This window comes from Somniosus microcephalus, chromosome 1, assembly GCF_052327205.1.
Source record: "Somniosus microcephalus isolate GS21.2 chromosome 1, FLI_Smic_1.0, whole genome shotgun sequence".
Classification (NCBI taxonomy): Eukaryota; Metazoa; Chordata; class Chondrichthyes; order Squaliformes; family Somniosidae; genus Somniosus; species Somniosus microcephalus.
The window spans coordinates 359,464,333-359,491,659 of record NC_140987.1 but is presented as its reverse complement, the minus strand read 5'-3'; positions in this window follow the sequence as shown (position 1 = coordinate 359,491,659).

Here is a 27,327-nt window from a genome sequence, read left to right as displayed (position 1 = left end):
TCCCCCATAAGGTCCTCATCATACGGAACTCCTGGGGCTTGAAAGGGCTAAAGTCACTTTTCAGCCTGAAGGGAGCCGGGAATTTGGGCCGTATCCAGCCCTGGCATCCCTCTTTCAAGGGTGCATGGCAGTGGAGTTCCCAGACATCCAGAGAAATTCCAGAGGAAATTCCTCCCTTTATGTCCTTGAAAGACCTCATCGGAACTCACTGGGACCTGGCATGAAACCCTCTGAGGCCATCTGAAGCCCCAAATCTTCACTAAAGTAAGTTAATTCACAGTGGCGGAGCCAGTGAGGAGTCAGGGGGGTGGGGGGTCATGACTTCCTCAATCACTTTGAGATCGGGCAATTTTTTATGCCTGGACTCAGCCAAAACAAAATAATTTATTTTCATAACTTTTCTATTTCCAATCGCATACACATTGCCATTTTGAAAGGCGCAAACAGCAGAGCAGTATTGGAGGACATTGCCATGGCTGTGCCAAGTCATCCAAATCTGCTCTCTGACTCCACCCCACCCCCACAATCCTTCGACCTTAGCTCCACCCCTGGCAATTGATCCCGGAGGGAACCAATTAACTTCTCTAGTTGTGGTGGCTCCAGTGGAAGCCAAAGGGCTCGATTTTACTAGCACCGAGGAGGCGGGTTTGGAGGCGGGTTTGGAGGTGGGTTTGGAGGCGGATCAGCTGCTAAAATTGGAAAAAATGGCTTCAGACACCCAACCTGCCTCCATCCCGCCCCCATGCGATTTTGATGAGTATCTGTTCAGCTGCTCCCAAACTGACCCGACTCCAACCAGTGGGACAGGTAGTTTGAACAGAGTGCTGTGAGTTGGGTGAGTCAGGGAGTTAGGTGAGGAGTCGAAGGAGAAGCTCACTTGCTTCACCTTTGTTTTTCCTAACTTTTCACCCTGTAGGAATTGGTTCTTACTGTACACCAAGGAAAGAGTCCGCGAGCAGGAGCAGTCAAACAACAACTGCAAAATCGCTAAAGTGACGTCAAAGCCAGGGAAGGAGCTGATTGGTAAGTAGGACCTTGTGAGTATTTCTACAGTCCTGTCGTTAAAGTAAAAGTAAGGTCTCTAGTTTAGTGTAAGTAGTGTTTAAAGGGAAGTAAGGTCCCCAGTGTATTTAATATTCTTTAATTTAAAGGAAGTAAAGGGAGTAAATTAAGGGTAGGACATGGCAGGGCAGCTCAGCACCATGGAGTGCTCCTCCTGTGCTATATGGGAAGTCAGGGACACGTTCAGTGTCCAGGCTGAACACATGTGCAGGAAGTGTCTCCAGCTGCAGATACTCGAAATTCGCATTTCGGAGCTGGAGCTGCGGCTGGAGTCACCGTGGAGCATCCGCGAAGCTGAGATCTTCGTGGATAGCACATTTAATGAGGTGGTCACACCACATGTAAAGAGTGCACAGGCAAACAGGAAATGGGTGACTGCCAGACAGAATAAAAGAACTAGGAAGGTAGTGCAGGAGTCCCCTGGGTCCATCTACCTCTCTGATAGATTTTCCATTTTGGATACTGCTGGTGGAGATGGTTTCTCAAGGGAATGCAGCAAAAGCCAAGTCTGTGGCACTATGAGTGGCTCAGCTGCACAGGAGGGGAGCAAAAACAGTGAGAGAGCAATAGTGATAGGGGAATCTATCGTAAGGGGAACAGATAGATGTTTCTGTGGCAGCAGACGTGACTCCAGGATGGTATGTTGCCTCCCTGGTGCCAGGGTCAAGCATGTCACTGAATGGCTGCAGGGCATTCTGAAGGGGGAGGGCGAACAGTCAGAGGTCGTGGTTCACATTGCTACCAACGACATGGGTAGAAAGAGGCATGAGGCCCTGCAACAAGAATTTAGGGAGGTAGGTAGCAGATTAAAAAGCAGGAGCTCAAAGGTTGTAATCTCTGGATTATTCCCAGTGCCACGTGCTAGTGAGTATAGGAATAGGAGGATAGAGCAGATGAATGCATGGCTAAAGAGTTGGTGCAGGAGGGTGGGCTTTAGTTTCCTGGATCACTGATCTACATCCTAGGGTACTTAAGGAAGTGGCCCTGGAGATAATAGATGCATTGCTGGTCATCTTCCAGAACTCGATAGACTCTGGAACAGTACCTGTGGATTAGAGGGTAGCTAATTGATGTGCCTTCAATAACCACAAAACTAGAAGTTATTAACTTAAACAAGTTGGCTTTTAATCACTAAGATCAGAGCTAACATCTCAACACACCGACTGGCTCACAGGAATGAGTCATACCGATCCTGGGATCTTTATGTAAGAGAAGTCAGGGGCGGAGCCAAGAGCCAAGACCTGGAACCTTCCAGGTTAGTCAGGAAAGAGGAAGTGAAACTATGCACAGTGTGGGGGAGGGTAATATACATGAGTGCAAAACGAATACAGGCAAGACAAACAGATTTCATTACACTAATGTTACCCCACTATTCAAAAAAGGTGGTAGAGAATAAGCGGGGAATTATAGACCGGTAAACCTGGCATCGGTAGTGGGGAAAATGCTAGAGTCCATTATAAAAGATATAATAGCAGAGCACTTGGTAAGCAGTGACAGGATCGGACAATGACAACGTGGATTTACAAAAGGTAAATCGTGCTTGACTAATCTACTGGAGTTTTTTGAGGATGTAACTGGTAAAATAGATAAGGGAGAACCAGTGGATGTGGTGTATTTGGACTTTCAGAAGGCTTTCGAAAAGGTCCCGCATAAGAGATTAGCTTGTAAAATTAAGGCACATGGGATTGGGGGCAAAGTATTGACTTGGACAGAGAACTGGTTGGCAGATAGAAAGCAAAGAGTTGGAATAAATGGGCCATTTTCCAAGTGGCAGGCGGTGACTAGTGGGGTACCGCAAGGATCGGTTCACAATATATATTAATGATCTGGACGAGGGAATTGGATGTAGTATCTCCAAATTTGCAGACGACACAAAGCTGGGTGGGAGGGTATGCTGTGAGGCGGATGTTGTGAAACTCCAGTACGATTTGGACAGGTTGGGTGATTGGGCAGAAACATGGCAAATGCACTATAATGTGGATAAATGTGAGGTTATCCACTTTGGCGGCAAAAACAGGAAGGCGGATTATTATTTGAATGGCAATAGATTGGGAGAAGGGGAAGTGTTCTTGTGCACCAGTCGCTGAAGGTAAGCATGCAGGTGCAGCAGGCGGTTAAGAAGGCAAATGGTACGTTGGCCTTCGTAGCAAGAGGGTTCGAGTACAGGAACAAGGATGTCTTGCTGCAGTTGTACAGGGCCTTGGTGAGACCGCACCTTGAGTATTGTGTGCAGTTTTGTTCGCCTTATCTGAGGAAGGATGTTCTTGCCATGGAAGGAGTGCAGCGAAGATTCACCAGGCTAGTACCTGGGATGGCAGGAATGACATACGAGGAGAGATTGGGTCGATTGGGCTTGTACTCACTGGAGTTTAGAAGATTGAGAGGGGATCTCATCGAAACCTATAAAATTCTGTCAGGCCTGGACAGACTAGATGCAGGAAGGATGTTACCGATGGCCGGGGAGTCCAGAACTAGGGGTCATAGTCTAAGGATAAGGGGTAAGCCCTTTAGGACTGAGATGAGGAGGAATTTCTTCACCCAGAGAGTGGTGAACCTGTGGAATTCTCTACCACAGAAGGCAGTGGAGGCCAGTTCATTAAATATATTCAAGAAGGAGTTGACTATATTTCTAAAGGCTAAAGGGATCAAGGGATATGGGGAGAAGGCAGGAATGGGGTACTGAGTTTGGATGATCAGCCATGATCTCGTTGAATGGTGGAGCAGGCTCGAGGGGCCGAATGGCCTACTCCTGCTCCTATCTTCTATGCCTATGTTAACATCCTTGCGGAGAGGTTTGCTAGTGCTGTTGGGGGGGGGCGTTAAACTAACTTGGCAGGGGGATAGGATACGGAGTGTAGCTATAGTAGGGGGTGATGCACAGCCAAATATAGAGGGGAAAAAAATTCAGCCTAGAAGGCAGAGCAAATATGTAACGACACAAGGGAGTATGGCAAGGCTGGATGGCATTTATTGTAATGCAAGGAGTCTTGCGAGTAAGGCAGATGAATTGAAGGTGTTGATGAACACATGGGAGTATGATATTGTTGCTATTACAGAGACATGGTTGAAGGAGGAGCAGGACTGGCAGCCCAATATTCCGGGGAATAGAATCTTCAGGCGAGACAGGAGGAGGGGGTGTCGCAGTATTAATCAAGGAGTCAATTACTGCTGTAATGAGGGATGATATCTTAGCAGCTTCCTCTAATGAGGCCATATGGGTAGAATTTAAAAACAAAAAGGGACAAGCACTTTTCTGGGAGTGTACTACAGGCCCCCAAACAGTCAGGGGGAGATAGAGGAACAGATATGTAGGCAAATCTCAGAAAAGTGTAGAAATAATAGGGTAATAATAGTAGGGGATTTCAACTTCCCCAACATTAACTGGGATAGTCAGTGTGAAAGGTTTAGAGGGTGCTGAATTATTAAAGTGCATCCAGGAGAGCTTTTTGAGCCAGCATGTAGAAATTCCTACAAGAGTGGGGGCGGTACTGGACCTAATTCTAGGGAATGTACCCGGGTAAGTGGTAGGAGTGTCAGTAGGAGAGCATTTTGGTGACAGTGACCATAATTCAGTGAGATTTAAAGTAGTCATGGAAAAGGACAAAGATGGAGCGGAAATAAAGGTTCTAAATTGGGGGAAGGCTGATTTTAATATGATAAGGCAAGAACTGGCCAAAGTGGACTAGGATCAGATACTTGTAGGAAAATCCACATCAGAGCAGTGGGAGTCTTTCAGAAAGGAAATAGAGATAGTACAACGCCAACATGTTCCCGTAAAGGTCAAGGGTGGGACCAACAAGCCCAGGGAACCCTGGATGTCAAGGGGTATACAAGAATGGATTAGGAAAAAAGGGAGGCTTTTGGCAGATACAAAGGACTAAAAACAGTGGAAGTCCTAGAGGAGTATAGAAAGTGCAGGGGGGTATTTAAAAAAGAAATTAGGAGCGCGAAGAGGGTGCATGAAAAAACACTGGCGGGCAAAATAAAGGAAAATCCCAAGGTGTTTTATAAGTATATTAAGGGCAAGAGGATAACCAGGGAAAGAGTAGGGTCCATTAGGGAGGGGGATTGTGACATACTTGAACACATTATCATTGAGAGGGAGGAGTTACTAGCGGTTTTAGCGGGCTTAAAAGTGGATAAATCCCCAGGCCCAGACGAGATTTATCCCAAGCTGCTGTGTGAGGCAAGGGAGGAGATTGCAGGGGCTCTGACACAAATTTTCAGAACCTCTCTGGCCACAGGGGAGGTGCCAGGGGACTGGAGGACAGCTAACATAGTACCATTATTCAAGAAGGGTAGTAGGGATAAACCAGGGAATTACAGTCCAGTGAGCCTAACATCAGTGGTAGGGAAATTATTGGAAAAAATTCTGAGGGCAGAATTAGTCTCCACTTGGAGAGGCAAGGTTTAATCAAGGATAGTTAGCATGGCTTTGTCAGGGGGAGATCATATCTAACCAATTTGATTGAATTTTTCGAGGGGGTGACTAGGTGTGTGGATGAGGGCCATGCAGTTGATGTAGTCTACATGGACTTCAGTAAGGCTTTTCCAAAATCACGCATGGGAGACTGGTCAAGAAGGTAAGAGCCCATGGGATCCAGGGCAATTTGGCACATTGGATCCAAAATTGGCTTAGTGGCAGGAGGCAGAGGGTGATAGTCAAAGGTTGTTTTTGTGACTGGAAGCCTGTGTCCAGTGGTGTACCGCAGGGATCGGTGCTGGGCCCTTTGCTGTTTGTAGTGTACATTAATGATTTAGATATGAATGTAGGAGGTATGATCAATAAGTTCGCAGATGAAACGATAATTGGTGGAGTGGTAAGTAGCGAGGAGGGAAGCCTCAGGCTACAGGATGATATAGATGGGATGGTTAGAGGGGCAGAACAGTGGCAAATGGAATTTAACCCTGAAAAGTGTGAGGTGATGCATTTTGGGAGGACTAACAAGGCAAGGGATTACACAATGAATGGTAGGACCCTAGGAAGGACAGAGGATCAGAGGGACCTTGGTGTGCATGTACATAGATCCCTGAAGGCAGCAGGACAGGTAGATAATGTGGTTAAAAAGGCATATGGGATACTTGCCTTCATTAGCCAAGGCATAGAATATAAGAGCAGGGAGGTTATGATGGAGCTGTACAAAATGCTAGTTAGGCCACAGCTGGAATATTGGCCCAGAAATTCGGCTCTCCCCGGGTGAGTACGCATGGGGTACTCACCCGTAGGCCAAATGGAATTGCCGGTTTCCTGCATGCACTGCACATGCGCGGGAAACCGGCACTTCCGATCCTCTGAACGAAGAGGTTCAGAGGTCGAACGCGTGTGCAGGGGAGGCTGCGCGTGCACTTTGAGCTTAGTTTTTTTTTACAGGTTTTCCCGGGACGGTAAGCCTGCAAGATTTACACATTTAAAAAGCAGGCGTAAGGCCTGCTTTATGCAAGGTAAATGGTCAATTAAATAAAATTAAAACAGTTTTTCCACAGGTTTATTATTTTTAAATACTTTAAAGCAAGGTAAGTTTATTTTTAGCCCCGTTATAATATAAAATTATTTTTTCAAAAATTTAAATTATTGTTTAAAATAGTTATTTAATGTAATTTATAGTTTATTTAAAAAGTGTGATTTAAAAAAAAAATTATTTGAAGGTTTACTGCTATTTTGGGCCCGTAGTATTTATAAGTTTTGACAGGTCTACCTGTCAATCTTATGAATGGGCTTTTCCCTCCTCCGATTGGCTGCCCATGGCTCATGTGATCCCAGGGGACGCATCGCACTAACTACGCCCCTGGGACACGTAAGCACAGCACGCCGGCAGCTGAGCCAGGCCCCGGAGCGGAATTCCACGGAGCCCTACAGCTCAACTGCCGGCGCACAAGGTAAGTGCAGGTCGGGGGCTTACACCCACGGGAAGCCCCCGACCCGAATTTCTGGGCCATTGTGTGCAGATCTGGTTGCCACACTATAGGAAGGATGTAATTGTATTGGAGAGGGTGCAGAGGAGATTCACCAGGATGTTACCTGGGCTGGAGCGCTCCAGCTATGAAGAGAGCCTGGACAGGCTGGGGTTGTTTTCCTTAGAGCAGAGAAGGCTGAGGGGGGACCTGATTGAGGTGTACAAAATTATGAGGGGCATAGATAGGGTAGATAGAAAGGAACTTTTCCCCTTAGTAGAGGGGTCAATAAACAGGGGACATAGTTTCAAGATAAGGGGCAGGAGGTTTAGAGGTGATTTGAGGAAAAACCTTTTCACCCAGAGGGTGGTTGGAATCTGGAACTCACTGCGTGAAAGGGTAGCAGAGGCAGGAACTCTCACAACATTCAAGAAGCATTTAGATGAGCACTTGAAACGCCATAGCATTCAAGGCTACGGAACAAGTGCTGGAAAATGGGATTAGAATAGACAAGGCTTTATGGCCGGCGCAGACACAATGGGCCGAAGGGCCTCTTTCTGTGCTGTATAACTCTGTGACTCCATGGGGGAAAAATTCAGTTGTTTGCGCCTCCCGTTAGCGCCTTAAGAGGGCACTAATGGGGCGCAAAGCAACTAGCGCCCGGGCGCGGCGATGTTTGTGCCGCTCACAAAATTAACTGGACATTTTGTGGCAGCACTCAGCATTACCGCCACGATCTCCTGTGCTGGCAGATCGTGACGTCAGTCGAGTGCGCAACGCCCCGGTAGCGCCCTGGACCAGATATTGAGTGATGCCCCCTGCCTTACCACCTGCCGCTAGCAATGACAGGTTGAGGGGAGCGTTATGCTGTCAGAAAGGGACCGGGGGAGCGCTATTTAAAGGCAACCGTTTCCTGCCTTTTTTTGTTGGTGACATTTTTGCACCACGCATTCTGAGAGAGAGCGAGAGAGACTTCTGGAGAGATGCAACGCTGTGTGAAGGAGTTTTGGGTACTGAGCAGCACTTTGCAGGTTCATTTTGATTTGCCCTTCCTTGTATCGATTTAGAAGAGACTATGGGGGCTGCACTCTGAGCTCTTTCCCTGGGACTCTCCATTGTTCTTTCCAGCAGATTTGATGTACAGGTCTCTCCAGGCCGAGATTCAAGGCTGCAATGAGCAGGATGTGGATGGAGAGCAAAATCAACCCTCCCCTTTAAGATAAAAACAGAAAATGCTGGAGAAACTCAGCAGGTCAAGCAGCATCTGTGAAGAGAGAAACAGAGTTAACGTTTCAGGTCGATGACCTTTCGTCAGACCTCCCCTTTAAGAACTGGCCGGCACCAGTGTGTCCGTGTTCCATTGCTGACTGACATCACATGAGCTTTGCCAGCGCTCTGAGGTAGCGCCTCACTCCTCGGCCTTTGCGCCTTAAGACAGGTGTGAAGTGCCTGATTTAGTGTTCCAATCACCTCCGGGGCGATAAAAGCCAAGTTTGCCGTCGGAGGTGATAATTAGCGGCAGACGCTGAACTTTGCACACGGCCGATAGTGGCGCCCCAAACGGGGCGATACTGAATTTTTCCCCCTATGACTCTATTTAAGGCAGTCAAGAGCCTGTTAACTGCCTTGATAATCCTATTTTGATAGGGGTTTCCCATTTTCGTGCCTCTGGCTCCTGTTTCCCGTCGCTTCAGAAACAGTCCAGCTGCAAGGAGCCGAGTTGGTGGAGGACATGATCTGTAGCCATTATTGGTGCAGAACTTTAAAAGCGCTCCTGTAACATGACTGGCATTCAAATGCAACAACTTTGTTGTTGGAGGTTTGGGATAAGATTTTGCAAATCTACTGACCTTGTGATTGATCAAGCTGACACACATCTGCTGTTTGAACTGATTGGGATAATTTCAGGCCACTTTGAGTGTGCGCTTGCAAGATTCTTGCCTCAACTGAAATCTATAACAATGGGATGGGAACCATTTACATCCTCTCATCCTGGTCATCAGATTCGGAGGGAGAGCAGCGCGGCTTACTGCTGCCGGATGAACAAGTGGATCAGCAAACAGCCTCCTTGGAGGAAGATGAAGAGGACAAGGAAGAGGACGATGGATGCACTTATCCATGCGAGATTCGTGTAACCTTACGCTTCAACCACAGGTGGCTGGCACATGGAGATGAATATGCCCGCCATTCTCAAAACCCGAGGCATCATCTGTCCAATAAATGGTGGTTTGCGCTTAGTGTCACCACCAACATTCTACATGGAATTCTCCCTGAGCCCTCACTCTTGAACTTCCATTTCCCAGAACACAGAGGCCACACTTTAGGTGATCTCAGCAGATCATTAAACCTTTTTCGACACTAAACCCATGTGCATCTGCCCACAGACCTCGAGCTCACCTCCTCAGCAATTTGCAGCCAAGCTGCCTTGGTTTGCTGAGGATGCCTCCTCCTTTCATTTCCAGGGAAGAGGAGCTCCTGACACCCTCTAACTCCCTCAACAAGAGCATGGAGAGAGCCCTCATTGAACCTGGGTGTAGCCTTAGTTATTGGGGTTGGCAATCCTGCAGTGGCCAGCACCTTTAAGAGAAAGAAGCATTAATATTACTAAGCCAATGATTGGAACAAATCTGGCATCTTTTTCATTTCATAGTCAGATAATAAATTGATATATAAAAAAATCATAAATATCTTTCTGGAATAATATGACCAGCAATATCATTCATAAAATTTTGTTCAGAACAGATGTTGTCAACTCCCCTTTCTATATAATACAGCACCAAGCCAGCCCATTGACATTTTTTCCAAAGGGGACATGCGAGAAACTGACAGCCTCCAAGCAATTGCCTGGAGGGGCCCGCACGTCAGCCGTAACAAGGCCAATCAAACCGAAATAGTAACTGATGGGAGGCAGCAGCCGGGAGCGGGTCAGAAAGCCGCCAAGCAGTGGGCCCGCCTTCAATCCGCCTCCATTAGTAAAATTGAGCCCAAAGAGTTTTTTACAAATGTTTTCTTCAACCCATTTGGGCCTTGGGCAGGTGCCGCTGATACGCCCTTGTAGGCAACGGTAGCTTGCCCTGGTCATGCAAGTAACCCAGCCTTTGGAATTTGGGACAGGGTCCCCTGCCTTAGGTGAAGGCAGGTTGGGGGGGGTTCCACTTCACCAACTTATGGTGGAGTGGCCCTAAATTTCCTAGATCGCACTTAACCAAATATTATGCAGAAATTTACACGAGTTTCTGCACCAATCTTGCCAATGGAAACTTACCCCAAAATTTCCCGTGGAGTTCATTTTGCCAAACCAGTTAAAACAAGTGCAAATGCAGAGCCACCAATTGTTGCCAATTTGTGTTATAACTGTAGGTGTAAAGGGGTAAAAATTCGGTATCGACCATTTTGGGGTGCTAATTAGCACCGGCGCCCGCGAAATTCAGTTTTAGTGCAACAAATGTTCACGCGATTGATTCCTGGGATGGCAGGACTGTCGTATGAGAAGAGGTTGAGTAAACTAGGCCTGTATTCTCTTGAATTCAGAAGAATGAGGGGGACCTCATTGAAGCATACAAAATTATTACAGGGCTTGATAGGGTGAATGCTGGGAGAATGCTTCCCTTGGCTGGGGAGTCTAGAACTAGGGTCCACAGCCTCAGGATAAAGGGTAGGCCATTCAGGACTGAGATAAGGAGAAATTTCTTCACACAGAGGGTGGTGAATCTTTGGAATTCTCTACCTCAGAGGGCTGTGGAGGCTCAGTCATTGGGTATATTCAAAACAGAAGTCGATAGATTTCTGACTAGTAAGGGCATCGATGGATATGGCGATAGGGCCGGTGAATGGAGTTGAGGCAGAAGATCAGCCATGATCTCATTGAATGGCGGAGCAGGCTCGAAGGGCCGAATGGCCTACTCCTGCTCCTATTTCTTATGTTCTTATTATGTTCTTATGATCTTAGCGCCCCAAAAGGGAAGTGGAGCGCTAACGTCGGGGAGCGGGGCGCTGCTGCAGAGCGCTACTCACGCTCAGGCGCTGTCAATTACAAGTCCTCAGACAGACTGGCGCCTTCCAGTTCTTAAAGGGGAGGGTCAATCATGCTGCACAGCCTCACTCTGATCATTGCTGCTTGTGACCTGGGCCTGCAAGGAGCTGTAAGCCGTCAACCACAAATTTCATGGTTGGTCAGAGGCCCAGGGAGAGAGCTCGCCAGTTCAGTGACCAGGCATTGGAGGCTTCGGTTGCGGTTGTGGAACGCCGACGGGCAGTGCTCTTCCCGGACACTGACAGGAGGCCATTGCCGCAGGAGTTCAGAAGGATGTGGAGGGAGGTGGCCCGGTACGCCTCGGCCAGAAGCGTGGTCCACAGAACTCCCATCCAGTGCCGCAAGAAGTTCAACGACTTCACTCAGGTGGTCAGGGTGAGTTCATGCTTTAGAAACCTCTACATCCCACCATCTCAACCTCACTCTGTGCACAGACGGTATAAACCACCACATCCCCAACACTCACCCACCAATTATGCCCATCTACTAAAAGTGACATCCACATCTCATGCCTTGCATACATTAATGGTTATTCAACTATGGTAGGCACATTGCCAAACACATGGCTGCACACTCACTCATTCGTTGTCCTTTTTCTTGCAGGCCAAGCTTGCTCATAACAGGAGGGAGCAGCAACGCACGGGAGGAGGTGAGGCAGAGCTGCACCCCCTTACAGACCAGGAGAAGCGCGTGTACAGCATCATTGTGGCCCAGGTCATGGGCGCTGTGTCAGTTGGAGAGGTCGGCTCCCTTGGGGACAACAACGGTATGTTCATCACCTCTCCCTCTTCTCTCATACCACTTCCCCCTCATGCCACAAGCCTTTCCCACTTTCCATCTAAGTATACTGTCTCCATTCCTTGCTCCCTTCCTGCCCCCCTCCCCTCACGTTAAACCCACTCTTGTGCCACTATGCTTTCAGATAATCAGCCAACATCTGACCCTCAGCATCCCAGTGGCAGCGACACAGGAAAGGAGGAGGAACAACAAGCCAGAGCCTGTGTCTCCCGAGGACGAGACATCCGATAATGGGGTGACGTGGTTACTGGAGGGGAGCCTCGTACATGAGTCTGATGTGGATGAAGCTCCGGGACCCAGCGGACTGCAGCAATGCCATGGGGAATGGGAAGCTTGGGGGCCATCTCCCCGGAGGGTGAGTTCGCACACAAGTTCTGCTGCACAGGACTCAGATGAGGACGTTGATGTGGAGGCGTTGACCACACAGGCGATGGGCATGCACAACGAGCTCATGAGTGCAATGGCAAGGGTGCCCGAGAGCATGGATGCACTGGCAAGGAGCGTGCTGGAGTCCAGCTCCAGCATTGCACTCAGCTCTGCTCACACCATCGAGCCCATCCTTGGCAGTTTGCAAAGGATGGTCGACTCGCAGAGAGACCGTGGGGACCCAGACCTTATGCTGCGTGTCATGGATGAGGTGGCAGCAGCTATTACAGCACAGGCCAAAGCAACGCAATGACTTAGTGCTGTAATGGAGTCAGTGGTTGGTGGCATGCAATCTCAGACTGCTCTCATGCAGTCTCAGATTGATGCCACGCAAGCGCTGACTGCTGCCATCGTCGCTGGGTCACCCACTGTCCACTGGGGATCTCATGGTACCGCAGCAGGCCAGCAATCTGTGCTCGAGCAGATTGCTCCAGATGCTGAGGGTATGCCCCGGGGGAGTGGCAGTGTGTCGGTGAAGCAGGAAGGTGCAGTCCTCTGTCAATATGACAGCATTCCTGCTCCCACCACTGCCACTTCCCCATTGCACATGCCGCAGTCTGTAACCCAGCCCCTGCTGAGGTGTTGCAGTCTGCAGCTGGGTCTTCCAGGCCCAGAGCTGGTCGAGGGTGTCCTGCAAGGCCATCTGCAGTCTCTGGCTCCCAGACTCAGCAGCCTTCTGTAATGATATCAGCAAATAGTGATGGTATTTGCCTGTTTGATTATGATGCCTTACCAGCATATTTGCCTGTGTGATTATTTATGCCTGACCAGCAGAGGGCATGTGACAGAGGCAGAGTTTAGTTTTAGTTTCATTTTAGATGGATCTCTAAGATGGTGTCTCCTGTAATGCTGTTAACTGAGTTGAACATACTTTAGATAAAAAGTCATTCTCCTTCATGAATGTGTCGTCATTGAACCCACATACAAATCAATACATGGTGTCAGAAGTGATTGAAAGAGATGAAGAGGAAAAATCTGAAGTTAAATCAGCTCTCCACATATTAGCAAGCCAAAAGAGAACATCGTTACTTACCATTGGAGAATAGCTAACAAAGTGAAAAAATGGTAGGTTTACACCCACCAGCGAAGCTTCAGTTGACAGGTAATGTGGCTGAAAATTGGAGGAGATTCAAACAACGTTTGGAGTTGTATTTAGCGGCAATCAGAGCTGACGAGAAAAGTGATCAAATGAAAGCGTCAGTGTTCTTACATGTTGTGGGTGATGAAGCGCTGGAGGTGTATAATAACTTCACATTCGCTGCTGATGGAGACAAAATGAAGCTGGATAAAATAATGGAACAGTTTGAAGCCTACTGCATACCTAAACGTAATGTGACATTTGAGAGGCACAGATTTTTCACATGTGTACAGAAAACGGGAGAGACTATTGATCCGTATGTGACTGAACTGAGAAACCGAAGCAAAACATGTGAATTTGGGGGACTGACAGACTCGCTGATAAAAGACAGACTGGTGTGTGGTATTCCAGATAATGGTCTAAGGGAAAGACTGCTAAGAGAGCAAGATCTAGACCTGGGAAAAGCCATAGCACTGTGTAGGGCTACAGAGACTGTGAAGTCGCAGGCAAAAGAGCTGTTCAGTGACAGTAGCTGCAACATGGATGCAGTGAGTAAGAGCGGGCACAAACCGTTTAACAAAAAGAGCGCCAATGTGAAAAAAGAGGCGTGGCCAGCGAACAAAAATGAAAGGGCAATCGAAAGTCATGTAGTTGATGCGGTACACAGCATCCACCAAAAAACTGTCCAGCATATGGTAAAACATGCAATAGGTGCAACAAAAACAACCATTATGCCCGTTGCTATAAGAACCAAGCGCAACAAAGCGAGGTTCATGCAGTAGATGAAAGCGAGATAGAGGAGTTCTATGTAGATGTTGTGTCTGAAAACAAAGAAGAAAAAAGAGACTGGATGTTGACACTAAAAGTGAATGACATACACATTCCATTTAAATTGGATACTGGAGCACAAGTTAATGTGATATCAGAGACTGATTTTAAGAAAATTAGACCCAGACCAAAGATACATGGAATAAAAGTGAAAGTGACAGGATACTCAGGTACTGATATACCAGTGAAAGGAAGATGCATTGTCAAAGTGACACACAAGGACAGAGAACACACGCTAGCATTAATCGTGGTGCCAAAGGATGTGCAAGCCATACTAGGTTTAAAAGCCTGTGAGAGACTGAACCTGGTAAAGAGAGTCCTCGTTGTGGAAAGCGAAGGAGAGACAGTCTATGATGAACTCATGAAAGAGTACAACGACCTATTTCAGGGTCTAGGCTGCCTTCCAGGAGAACACATGATCAGAGTAGATAAAAGTATGCCAACGGTCATACATCCATGCAGAAAAGTTCCGTTTGCTCTTCAAAAGCAACTGAAGGCAGAGTTGGACAGGATGGAAAGCCTGAACGTGATTCAGAAGATAGATGAGCCAACTGAGTGGGTGAGTTCCCTCGTCATTGTGGACAAAAAGAATGGAAAGCTCAGAATTTGCCTGGATCCAAGAGATCTAAACAGAGCAATAAAGAAAGAGCACTTCAAGCTTCCTACACATGAGGAAATCATGTCACAGTTTGCAAATGCAAAGTATTTCAGCAAGTTAGATGCATCATCAGGATTTTGGCAGATGAAATTGGACGAGGCAAGTTCAAGACTGTGCACGTTCAACAGTCCATTTGGCAGATACAGATTCCTAAGGTTACCATTTGGCATTGCCTCAGCTCCTGAAGTGTATCACAAAACTATCCATATGATCTATGAGCACCTGGAGGGAGTTGGTACATCAATGGATGACATCATAGTATGGGGAACCACGAGAACTGAGCATGACGAGAGACTGAAAAAAGTGCTGGAAGCAACAAGGAAAACAAACCTGAAGCTGAATAGAGAGAAATGCCAGCTCGGGGTGACAGAACTAACATTCGTGGGAGATATCCTTAGCAGTGAGGGCATCAGACCAGATCCCAGAAAGGTGTCCGCCATTGAGAATATGCCAAAGCCACAATGCAAAAAGGACGTGCAGAGGTTTAATGGAATGATCAACTATATGGGTAAATTCATATCCAACCTCTCAGAAAAGATGGCGCCACTGAGAAGACTAACTGAAAAGAACATAGAATGGGAATGGAATCATGAGCATGAGAAGTCATGGAGCGATCTAAAGAAACTGCTCACAGCGGAACCAGTTCTGAGGTTTTATGACCCAGCGAGACCCATCAAGATATCATCAGATGCATCACAGAGTGGGCTCGGTGCCGTTCTTCTGCAAAAATATGACTACTGGCAACCTATTGCATATGCATCGCGCTCAATGACAGACGCGGAGACGCGATATGCTCAAATAGAAAAGGAGCTGCTCAACATCACATACGCCTGTGAAAGATTTCACCAGTTTGTGGCAGGACAAGCAATCAGTGTAGAGACTGACCATAAACCCTTGATTGCATTGTTCCAAAAGCCACTAAATAGCTGTCCGCTTAGAATACAAAGAATGATGATCAGGCTGCAACGCTATACACTGAATGTTGCGTACACACCGGGTAAGCTGATGTATACAGCAGACACGTTGTCCAGAGCTGTTGACCCAAGTGAGCCCGCAAACACCAAAATGGATGAAAAAGTGAACGCCTACGTGGACATGATCACAAGTGCACTGCCCATAGCAGATGCAAAAATGGAGCTCATAAAGACTGAGACAAACAAAGATGAAACAATGAGACGACTGAGGAAAAGCATCTTGGATGGATGGCCCAACATGAAGCAAGACTGCTCACCTGACATGGCAGAGTACTGGAACTGCAGGGCGGAACTATCAGTGGTCGAAGACATCATCTACAAAGGAAGTAAAATAGTTATCCCAAAGAGTCTGAGAAAAGAGATGCTAAAAAGGATCCATGGAGGACATCTGGGAATTGAAAAGTGTAAGAAAAGAGCACGAGAGGTGATGTACTGGCCACGAATCAACCAAGATGTGACAAATGAGGTGTCAAGCTGCACAATATGCCTGAAATATCGAGCAAGCAATCCGGTAGAACCACTAAAGCCACACCCAGCGCCAGACAGACCTTACCAGAAGGTAGGCGCTGACCTATTTGTATGTCAAGGGAAGGACTGTCTTGTAGTCACAGACTATTACTCCCTGTATCCAGAGGTTTGTAGACTGTACACCACCACTGCAGATGCTGTGATAACATGTATGAAAGCCATATTCTCCAGACATGGCATGGCAAGCGAGGTCTTCACAGACAACGGACCCCAGTTTTACAATGCAAGTTTCCGACACTTTGCCAAAGAGTGGGACTTTGTCCACACAACGTCAAGTCCTCACTTTCCACAGTCCAATGGACTAGTGGAAAAATCAGTCCAGACAGTGAAAAGACTGATGTACAAGGCAAAAGACAGCGGAACTGACTTCTACCAGAGCATGCTTGTATACCGCACAACGTCGCTCGAGTGTGGTATGTCACCAGCCCAACTCCTTATGGGACATCTGCTAAGGTCAAACCTACCCATCCCGGAGAACCTCCTGAAAACAAAAGAGGGGGAGAAAGTGAGGAAGTTCAAAGAACAACAGAAAGAAAAGCAAAAGTACTACTATGACAGAGGAACACAAAACCTACCTGAACTCCACACTGGTGACCAAGTAAGGTTCAAAGACAAAACAAACATATGGACTCAGAAGGGAACTGTCCTGAGTGAAGTCCAACCAAGATCATACACCATTCAGACAGATGAGGGTGCTGTTCTGCGAAGAAATCGTCGAGATCTTCTCATGGAACCAGCCACAGCAGGTCAAAAGACTGATACTGTTGAACAACCTGATCACACAGCAGGTCAAAAGACTGATACTATTGAACAACCTGATCACACAGCTGAGAAATCATCATCTGAGGCAACAACTCAGATTCAAGGACAATTAATCAGAAAATCCTCAAGACACGTGAAGCCTCCTGAGAGACTCATTGAGCAAGTTTAAGGACTCTTGTTACAGAAGGAAGTAATGTTATCTTATTCTTTCTTCAAGTTCTAGGTATTTACATATTTCATGTGAACACACAAAACAAGGTTAAAAAACCATGATCATGATAATGATAATGTAAGTTCATTAAGTGTTACAGTTAAAATGCAGAGTAATACAAAGAAAACATGTTGTTAGATAAATGTAAAATACTTTTGTTTTAAGAAAGGGAGATGTAATTATATCAGCAAATAGTGATGGTATTTGCCTGTTTGATTATGATGCCTTACCAGCATATTTGCCTGTGTGATTATTTATGCCTGACCAGCAGAGGGCATGTGACAGAGGCAGAGTTTAGTTTTAGTTTCGTTTTAGATGGATCTCTAAGATAGTGTCTCCTGTAATGCTGTTAACTGAGTTGAACATACTTTAGATAAAAAGTCATTCTCTTTCATGAATGTGTCGTCATTGAACCCACATACAAATCAATACACCTTCCACCAGCCTTGCTGCAGCCACTGGGGCCACATTATGGAGGAGCAGTAGGGTTGGGAGGGGGGAATTGTAAAGGGGAGGGAAATCATTGAGGAAAGGCGAGTAAATAATACATTATTAGCAAATGGGGGGGAGTGTGTCTAAATAATTTGATGGGTTTGTAAATATATTGTTGAGTTTGGTAACAAATAATTCAGTTTGCTAAGAACCAGTTGTGTCTGTTGATAAATTGTTGTGTTTGTTTATTATCGGTTGTGTTTCATAAGAGAGAGTTGTGCACAATAATGAATAGTTAATTCGATGTAGCACATTTTGTGATGTTTCTCATTTGAGCTTTACCTGGTGACAGGGACTGCGAGCTCGCTGTAATGATATGGTTGTTCTGCGCAAAGGCCATGTGCTCTCTCATTTGTTGGAAGCGCTGTCTAATGAGGTGATCATGAACGGCCCTTGCAGAAGCAAGATTGAGTGGCTTCCTCCTTCGTTGCTGCTGCTCCTCCTCCTCTTCACCTCCTCCTTTTCCCTTCTCCTCCTTCTGTCCCTCTTCCTTCTTCTGAGGTGGACCTGCAATCCCTGGAGGCAATGGCTGGGCCCTCAGAATGGGCAGGTTGTGCAGCATGCAGCACACAACGATGAAAAGAGAGTCTCGATCAGGGGAGTACTGCAGGGCTCCTCCAGAGCGGTCAAGGCAGTGGAACCATTGCTTTAGCACGCTGATAGTCTGTTCGATCAGGTTCCTGGTGGTGCTATGGCTCTCATTATGTGCGTGCTGAGCAGGAGTGTTGGGGTTGCGGAGGAATGTCATCAGCCAGGTGGCGAGTGGATAACCCTTGTCTCCGAGCAGCCAGCCGCGAGCTTGATGTGGTTGTTGCAACAGTGCTGGGACTCCGGTCTCACGCAGGATGAATGCATTGTGGCTGCTGTCAGGATAGCGGGCACTGACGGTGAGGATGCACTGTCTGTGGTCGCACACTAACTGAATGTTCAGAGAGTGGTAGCCTTTGCGGCTACGGAACACCTCTGCATTGAGATGAGGTGACCGCAATGCCACTTGGGTGCAGTCAATGGTTAGTGCCGCCGCAAACCGCCAGGTGAATTTTGCTGGCAGGGCTAACATCAATGCGCCCGGGCGGTAAGTCGTCAGTGGTCCATTAGCACCCCCCGGAGGTACTAACGGGAGGCACTAAGGTACCCAATTTCTAGTCCAAAGTACTTTAGCAACTAATTTCAAAGTGGTGTATTCCCTTGAAAAAACATTCTAAGTGTGTCTGTATTGCTACTTAGTGGACTCTTCTTTTGTAAATCCATGAACCTTGCATGTATTCAGTGTAACATAGAGCAAGCTGATGCTTCAGAGCAGCAGTGCTCTATCATTTAGTGGTGTGGTTAAGAACCACCAAAACTTGCATAATGAGGGGAAGGAAGTGTGAATCTTAGTTAAACCTGGATTTGAACTCACAACTGTCCTTTTGAGATCACTGCTGTTTTACCAGCGCAGAATGAGCTCATGGAGAATCAGAAGCCTGTTTTACACTGCACCCCTTCATGGGTGGTGATCCGTGAGCGTAGATCAAATTTCACACCATGTAATTTAAGTGATATTGATGGGGAAATTTCTCTGTGTTGCTCCCAATCCACTGGAAGTGCGGTGGAAATCCCACTTACGTGCGCAAATGGAGCTTCCGCCGCATTTCCTGTGAAGTAACGCCGGCGGAGTGGGAGCAACTCCGAGGGATTTGCTGCCCAGTGTTCACTTCCTGTTCAGTCTGTCAGTAGCTTCTGCCATGGCGCCTCCATCTCAGAGACTCCAGTCTCCGCTGCTCCTCTTCCCCTTCCAATATTGTGCGGAAAGGCGGTGGGGGTGGGGGGGGTGGTCATTGGTGGAGGGGGGTGTATGCCCATTGGGAAGGTCATTCCAGCTGCTTAGACCTTCTGAACATCTGGAGGTAGTCAGGACCGATAAATTTCGGGTGCACCGAGAGTGATAGTACTTTGGTTAACTATAGTGCAGGACTCAGTAAGAAAACTTTGAAATAGTCCAAAAAATGGCTATCAGACTCTAGGGGCTAGATTTTAAGGAGGAGGGTGGGTTGGGGATGGGGGCTGGCGGGGGAGGGGCTCAGAGGCAGTCGGGAAACCCGGTAGACCCTGTTTCCCGCAGGCCCCCTACCGACTTTAACGGCAGGGCCTGATTTGGATGCGAGGCCACGGTTTCCCGCCTGCAACCAGCCAGATAGAGAGGCTGAAATAACAACAGAAAACGCTGGAAAAACTAAGCGGACCAGGCAACATCCGTGGAGAAAGAAACAGAGTTAACGTTTCAGGTCGAAGACCCTTCGTCAGAACTGAGAAAAAAGCAGGAAATGAAACAGATTAAAAAGCAAGTTTGGGGGCTGGGAAATGGGGGAGGGGATGAAAGAACAAAAGGGATGTCTCTGGGAGGTGAAGAGACATTAAGAGATATTCAAGGCAAGACGGGATTGTAATAGGACAGGTAAAGAAACAAAGGATGGCTCTAGATGAAGTGTGAAATACGCTGGCAGAATGAAAGACAGCTGCCATGTGGGAGAGAGAAAAAGGGAAAGGCACAAACCAAAAGGATTGGGGGGGGTGATCAAATGTCTTGGGGGGGGGCGATCGAAAGAAAGCAAGACTTGTATTTATATAGCGCCATTCACGACCACCGGATGTCTCAAAGCACTTTACAGCCAATTAAGTACTTTTGAAGTGTAGTCACTGTTGTAATGTGGGAAACACGGCAGCCAAGTTGTGCACAGCAAGCTCTCACAAACAGCAATATGATAATGACCAAATAATCTGATTTTTATTATGTTGATTGAGGGGTGAATATTGGCCAGGACACCAGGGATAACTCCCCTGCTCTTTTTCGAAATAGTGCCATGAGATCTTTTACGTCCACCAGAGAGAGCAGACGGGGCCTCGGTTTAACGTCTCATCCAAAAGACGGCACCTCCGACAGTGCAGCACTCCCTCAGCACTGTACTGGAGTGTCAGCCTAGATTTAGGTACTCAAGCCCCTGAAGTGGGAATTGAACCCACAACCTTCTGACTCAGAGGCGACCCACTGAGCCACAGCTGAAGGTCTGGGGGTAGGGGTGATGGCAGGTCTCGTGAGGGGTCTCCGATCACGGGGGGGTGGGTTAGGCAGGGACCCTGGATCCAGGAGCTGGGTATAAAGGCACTTAACTCCTGGATCCATCCGTCCCCACCTTGCTGTAACTGCTGGGTTTTATGAATTGCGTGAAACCCCTCCACATGCAGCTAAAAGCAAAATGGAGGTTAAAAAAGAGGCTTCCAGCCTCATTATAATATTTAAATTGACGTCCCGCCCCCTGGGAGTGGGTTGGTCACCCCCTCCCATCCCGCCTCCGTTAAAACCAGAAGTGGGCGGGTTGGAGGCGGGATCAGGTTGGAAATCACATTTTAACAATTTAACTACCCCCCACGCTCCAAACCCACCTGTTTTTTCAGGTTAAAATTCGCACCCCAGGAATCTCAGTTGCACCGATATCAGGTGACTTCGGGCCGTTCTGCGCCTAAACATTTGGCCGTAAATCTGTGCCAGCGCATTATTTGCGTTGGTTCAGGAACCTGGCGTGAGCTGATTTGGGTGGGCAGAGCTATGTCAACATGCAGCAGAGGCCTTCGAGCAGACATATCTCGGTAGCAGAGCAAATAATAGAGGGAGTTCACACAGCTGGGCTAAATTAGCCACGGCCAGAATTTCCTTGGGAAAAAAATACCGCACCCTTGCACTTACGCCGCAGTTGCGCCGAAACCTTCCAGGAAACTCTTGGCTTATATTTTCAGTATCAATTTGAAGTTGTGCAGCAGAGAGAAATCTAGTGGGAATCAGCAGTTGATTGGTGTGGCAATCACAAGCTTGTTTCAGATCCTCTCAGCCACGGTGTAATTCAATTTCACATCAGTTTTGATGCATTTGGAAGCCATGTGCGCTCTCACTGAGTTAATGCATCGCAAAAATCTTCCACTACTCATTGGAAGCTTAAAATGTCAAAATCTTTCATATCAGGTTCTCTGAATCTGTGACTCGTATTAATGATAATATGAACAAGTCCATTAAGCGTTTGACATACTAAATAATTCAGCATGTCTTTCATTTAGCTGCTAATTTTTGGGGCCAGCAGTTAAGTGGTCTCTCAAATCTGCCATTGATTGCTCTTTTATCCTCCCCTTCATAGAATTCATTCACATACACTCTCAAGGCACAAACATGCTTTGTTTTATTTTTTGCCCTTTTTTCTACATCTATTCATTAGCAATGTCACAGTTATGCTCACATAACAAAACATGTCACCTTACCACTTATTACTCATCATATGCACCAGTTTATAAACTTCACAGGCTGTTTTCTATTCTTTACCATTCGCTGTATTTCTCTGTATATCTGCTCCGAGACATCTTCTGAGAGATGTGTTAAGGCACAATGTAAATCAAAGTATTATAATGAATATCATCTCCTGAAGGAAGCCCTGTAGTGCTCATACTGTGTAATGTACAGTATTTTTACCTCTGCTGATGGTCTATTCAATAAATAAACAAATAGCTAGATTGGAGGTTGATCGGAACAGGCAAGAAGCATTTTTGGCTCTTCACTTCCTCTCAGCAAAAGCTAGATTTTTATTTGCTTGATTTCCTGTGCTATAATTAATTAACATTACCTTCTCTTATTCATTGTGTCTGATCCTTACCTCCCACATATTACCATAGAATTGCACTCATCTCCTGAGCCATTTTTATGTTCAATTAACATTAATGTCTAGGATAAAAAGAATGTTCTCACCAATGTTCTCCTCTCCTCAAACTGGGATACGGTTCAAGGGGTGCCAGGAATCCTGTGGTAATTCATATAATTGATTATGTGTAAACTTTGACACTGAGTGCCGGCGGGCTATTTGAACATAAGTGGCATCACTTAACTGGACCAGCCACATAAATACTGTGGCAACAAGAACAGGTCAGAGGCTAGGTATTCTGCAGTGAGAGTCTCACCTCCTGACTCCCCAAAGCCTTTCCACCATCTACAAGGCACAAGTCAGGAGTGTGATGGAATACTCTCCGCTTGCCTGGATGAGTGCAGCTCCAACAACACTCAAGAAGCTCGACACCATCCAGGACAAAGCAGCCTGCTTGATTGGCACCCCATCCACCACCTTAAAAATTTACTCCCTCCACCACTGGCGTACCGTGGCTGCAGTGTGTACCATCTACAAGATGCACTGCAGCAACTCACCAAAGCATCTTCGGCAGCACCTCCCAAACCCGCAACCTCTTCCACCTAGAAGGACAAGGGCAGCAGGTGCATGGGAACACCACCACCTCCAAGTTCCCCTCCAAGTCACACACCATCCCGACTTAGAAGTATATCGCCGATCCTTCATCGTCGCTGGGTCAAAATCCTGGAACTCCCTCCCTAATAGCACTGTGGGAGTACCTTCACCACATGGACTGCAGCGGTTCAAGAAGGTGGCTCACCACCACCTTCTCAAGGGCAATTAGGGATAGGCAATAAATGCTGGCCTTGCCAGCGACGCCCACATCCCATAAACGAATAAAAAAAAAGGAAAATGTCAAAATGACATATCTATTCCCCAAGTCCTTTGAAAACAGGCTATCTGTGTAAACAGTTTGCAATTGTTTACCTCAGAACCACTTCCCCTAAACAAGACTTATTTTACCTGCTGCTATCTTTAGCAAATGGACTCACTACCCCTGTTTAATTACCCTAAAATTAAAATTACATTTTATTACCTATACTTACTTCCTTACACAAACACTTTACATCTCAGAAGACAAGTCATGTTTCCTCCTCACGACACTTCAAAATCATTCTGTTTATATCTTGGAAAGCCTGTTGCTTTAAGATACAAAGAAGTTTGACTGTTAACCCATAACTCCCCAAGATGGCCAACATACATCTCTCTAGGATGTCTAACATATTGTTATGTAGGAAGGATGGATGGAAGGAAAAGCACCAAGAGGGAGGAGAAGAAGGATTCTTCTGGACCCATCTGAGGAATGGTAGATCATATGGTGAATTGTAGAGAGAAGCACAAGACAGAATGGTTTGAAGAAAGGAAAATTGGAAATAGAACCTGCCATAAAGTGGAGGCCATTCAGCCTGCCTGTGCCAGTTCTTTGAAAGAGCTATCCAATTAGTCACACACCCCTGCTGTTTCCCCATAGCCCTGCAAATGTTTCCTTTTATCTAATTCCCCTTTGAAAGTGACTATCAAATCTGTTTCCACCACCCTTTCAGGCAGTGCATTCCAGATCAAAACAACTCGCTGTACAAAATAATTTCCCCTCATCTCACCTCTGGTTCTTTTGCCAATTATCTTACATCTGTGTCCTCTGGTTACCGACCCTCCCGCCACTGGGAGACCACTGATGATGATGATGATGACGAGTGTTATGTGATCCCAATTTTCAATGATAGTTAGGAAAGTTTAAAAAAAAGCTCCCTTAAAGACAGAAAATTCAGATATATTTGAAAAAAGAAGGATGAAGTAAAGTTCTATTCTGACTTTGGCTATGCCAGCTGGTTTGTTGCCATGCCATCCTTGGATAATCATAGTAGATAGGATAATTTTAAAAGTCATATTCTAAAATGTTCTGAAAACATGGTCCTCTGTTCAGTTAATGGCTGCAAGAATTACATCTGCATCAAGTTACAAGAAGTTTATATCAGATACTGTTGAGCACAATTACCTTCACGAAGTGGCTTTGAATTGAAACAACTCGTACCAATCAGAAACACATGATAAAATGATTGACAAGGAAACATAAATAAAATTTGTCGTTCATCGCCTGGTGAAGCCGAGCGGAGGAAAGCTTGCAAATATTATTCTAGCCTTTAGGAATGTTACTCTTAGGCTGGCAGTATGACGATATTTCTAGGATCCAAGAGCCATGAGCAAATGCAAATGTTTTTAATGGTCTGCTTTATTGAAAGCAAATTTATTAAAATATATTAATGAACTCCCTTCTTGTTGTAGATTTGACAGTGTTATCATAATATAGTCATCCACTATAACTTTACCACAATTAATTTAAATAACGCTTCATTTTAAATTGAACTGCTAATGCTATAATAATTACACACTAATAAATCAATACTTATTCATTCATACTACCTTTTCTAATTGCTGTACATAATGCCTCATTATGATCAAACTGAACACCACAATAATTAACATGCAGCGGTATCCGAATTATTGCTTTATAATAATATGCATGGGACAGTGCACATCCTGGTATAAACTCAATGCACAGCCTTCAGTGAAGCTTTATCTCATGTAATGTGAAGTCCCTGTGCAAAACCTGACAGCCATAATGGGGGCTTGTGGCAGTTTAAATGCAAGTTATGAATGTCAACAGCAAAACTCTAGCCAAGAATGCCAAAACAATAAAAGGAAGACCACATATATAGTATTAAATATATTACTGAATAAATTGAACCTGTCTCATCTATTATGGGTGTAAACAATGTCTTAAGGCTTGGTGACTGTATCTATTGCTTCAATTTTATCTTCACAATTCTTACTATCCTCAAGTGTGTTGTAGCTTTGTAACCCCCATTCGCCTTTTATTCTCTGAGTTATTCCACAGTAACAAATTCTATTTAAATCGATTATTCTAATCATTGATGTCATAAAAATATTTTATTGATCAATTATTATGTATGTTTTTATATACATTTAATAAAGCAGGGTAAAGTTCAGCTTAACTTCCGCAATCTTGGGACTTTCAAAATCAACCAAAATAAATCATCCTGACATGTGTAAGGGGCCTGTTTTAGGCCACCGCTAGGGACACAGGCTGATTGGGCGTGACCTTCCAACTCCTAAATTTGTCATTGTTGAGCCTGTTTTATGCCTGAGAAATGGCGCCATGCACGTTGACTTCTGCCCCATCATTTCCACTCAATTTGAATTACAGCAGAAGCTGCATGGATTTTAGCCATGGAATCCGGTCCAGAAACAACTTAAGAAATAATTCCAAAGATCATATTATCATTAGTGACATCTGTAGGCCTGTAATTAGACTTGCCTAGACAATGGATTGAGGGTTTCTGCTAATGTGCTAATTTCTGGCTGCCTTTAATTGGGATTATCTCGCAATGACTTTGCGTTATTTTCTGACTTACTTGCGATGAAACAAAATTAACTGGTCGTTCATTTCAGTTATTATTTATGTGACTTGGCTGTACAAAATCTGGCCACCGTTTTCCTTTGCCCAGAGATTGTGACGTCATCGCCATGTGCATCGCACCGGTAATGCCCAGGAGCCGAAATTGACATCCACCTCCTGCAGCAGCAACGGTTGAAAACACCGACAGCTGCAGGAGGCGTGCATCGGGTGGCCAGCCGCTTCGGGGGCGATGATTAAAGGCGAGGTGGCCAAGGTAAGTGGAAAAAAAAATAACCTTTCCTGTTCTAGTTTTTTTCGCGGGTTCCTGCTTGAGTGCTGGGCTGATCGCGCATGGGACCACAGCTGCCTTGGTAGTCCAGGTAGGTACTTTTTAAATTGCAGAGCCTGCAGTGATGGCCCTTCCCTTTAAGAGAGGCACGGAGCCTTTGATCGCGGCAGCGCTGCACGGCCCAGTAGGCAGCGCTGCTGAAGTCTCCGCCACGCTCTCTGATGTTAACGCCTTAAGAAGGAAGTGGAGTGAATGATTTAGCGCTTCACTTCCCTCTTGGGGCGCTAAAGTTAGCGCCCAGGCAATGATAGCGCCCCAAAATGGTCGATACCGAATTTTTCCCCCTTGGTTAGTTCTGAAGACAGAAATGCTGAGTGTGACCTCATTTTATCCTTTTTGCCTTCGTCTTTAAATTTCCTGATGCGCTATCAATCACTCAAAAGACTGAGGTTAAGCGAGTAACTAACAGGCTTTTATTAACAAGAGAATGAAGGTGTGCCTCGAGTGGTCGACGAATCCAGAATACAGAGGGACTGTGGAGCAGTCACCTTTATACCTGGACTCGTGGGAGGAGTCAGCCGAGGCATGTACAGACATGTACACAGTGGAATACAAACAGTGGTTTACCACATTCACCCCTTGTTTAAAATGAGTCCGGCGGGGTGAAGTGTATTAAAAGTTTGTGTATTGGAGTCTCTCCGGAGGTCTTGTCTGCCGCTGTGATCGACGTGGCGATGGCAGGGGTAGTGAAGCTTCCGGCGTCGAGTCCCGCGTAGGCTGGGGCACTGGTGTGTAGTCCTCATGGGTGTCGAGCGGGTCGCGGGGCCCAGGCGTGCCGTCTGCTGGGGTTGGATATTGGATCGTGGGGGGGGGTGATAGTGGGTAGTGGGTTACTGGGGCCCCCGAGGGTGCGAGGTCTCGTATGGAGACTGTGTCCTCCTGCCCGTCCGGGTACGCAATGTAAGCGTACTGGGGGTTGGCATGGAGGAGGTCGACCCTCTCGACCAGGGGGTCCGTTTTATGGGTCCTCACGTGTCTTCTCAGTAGGACCGGCCCTGGGGACGTCAGCCATGGCGGTAGCGATGTCCCCGATGTGGACGTCCTTTGGAAGACAAACATTTTCTCATGAGGGGTGGCGTTAGTGGCAGTGCAGAGCAGTGACCGAATAGAGTGGAGCG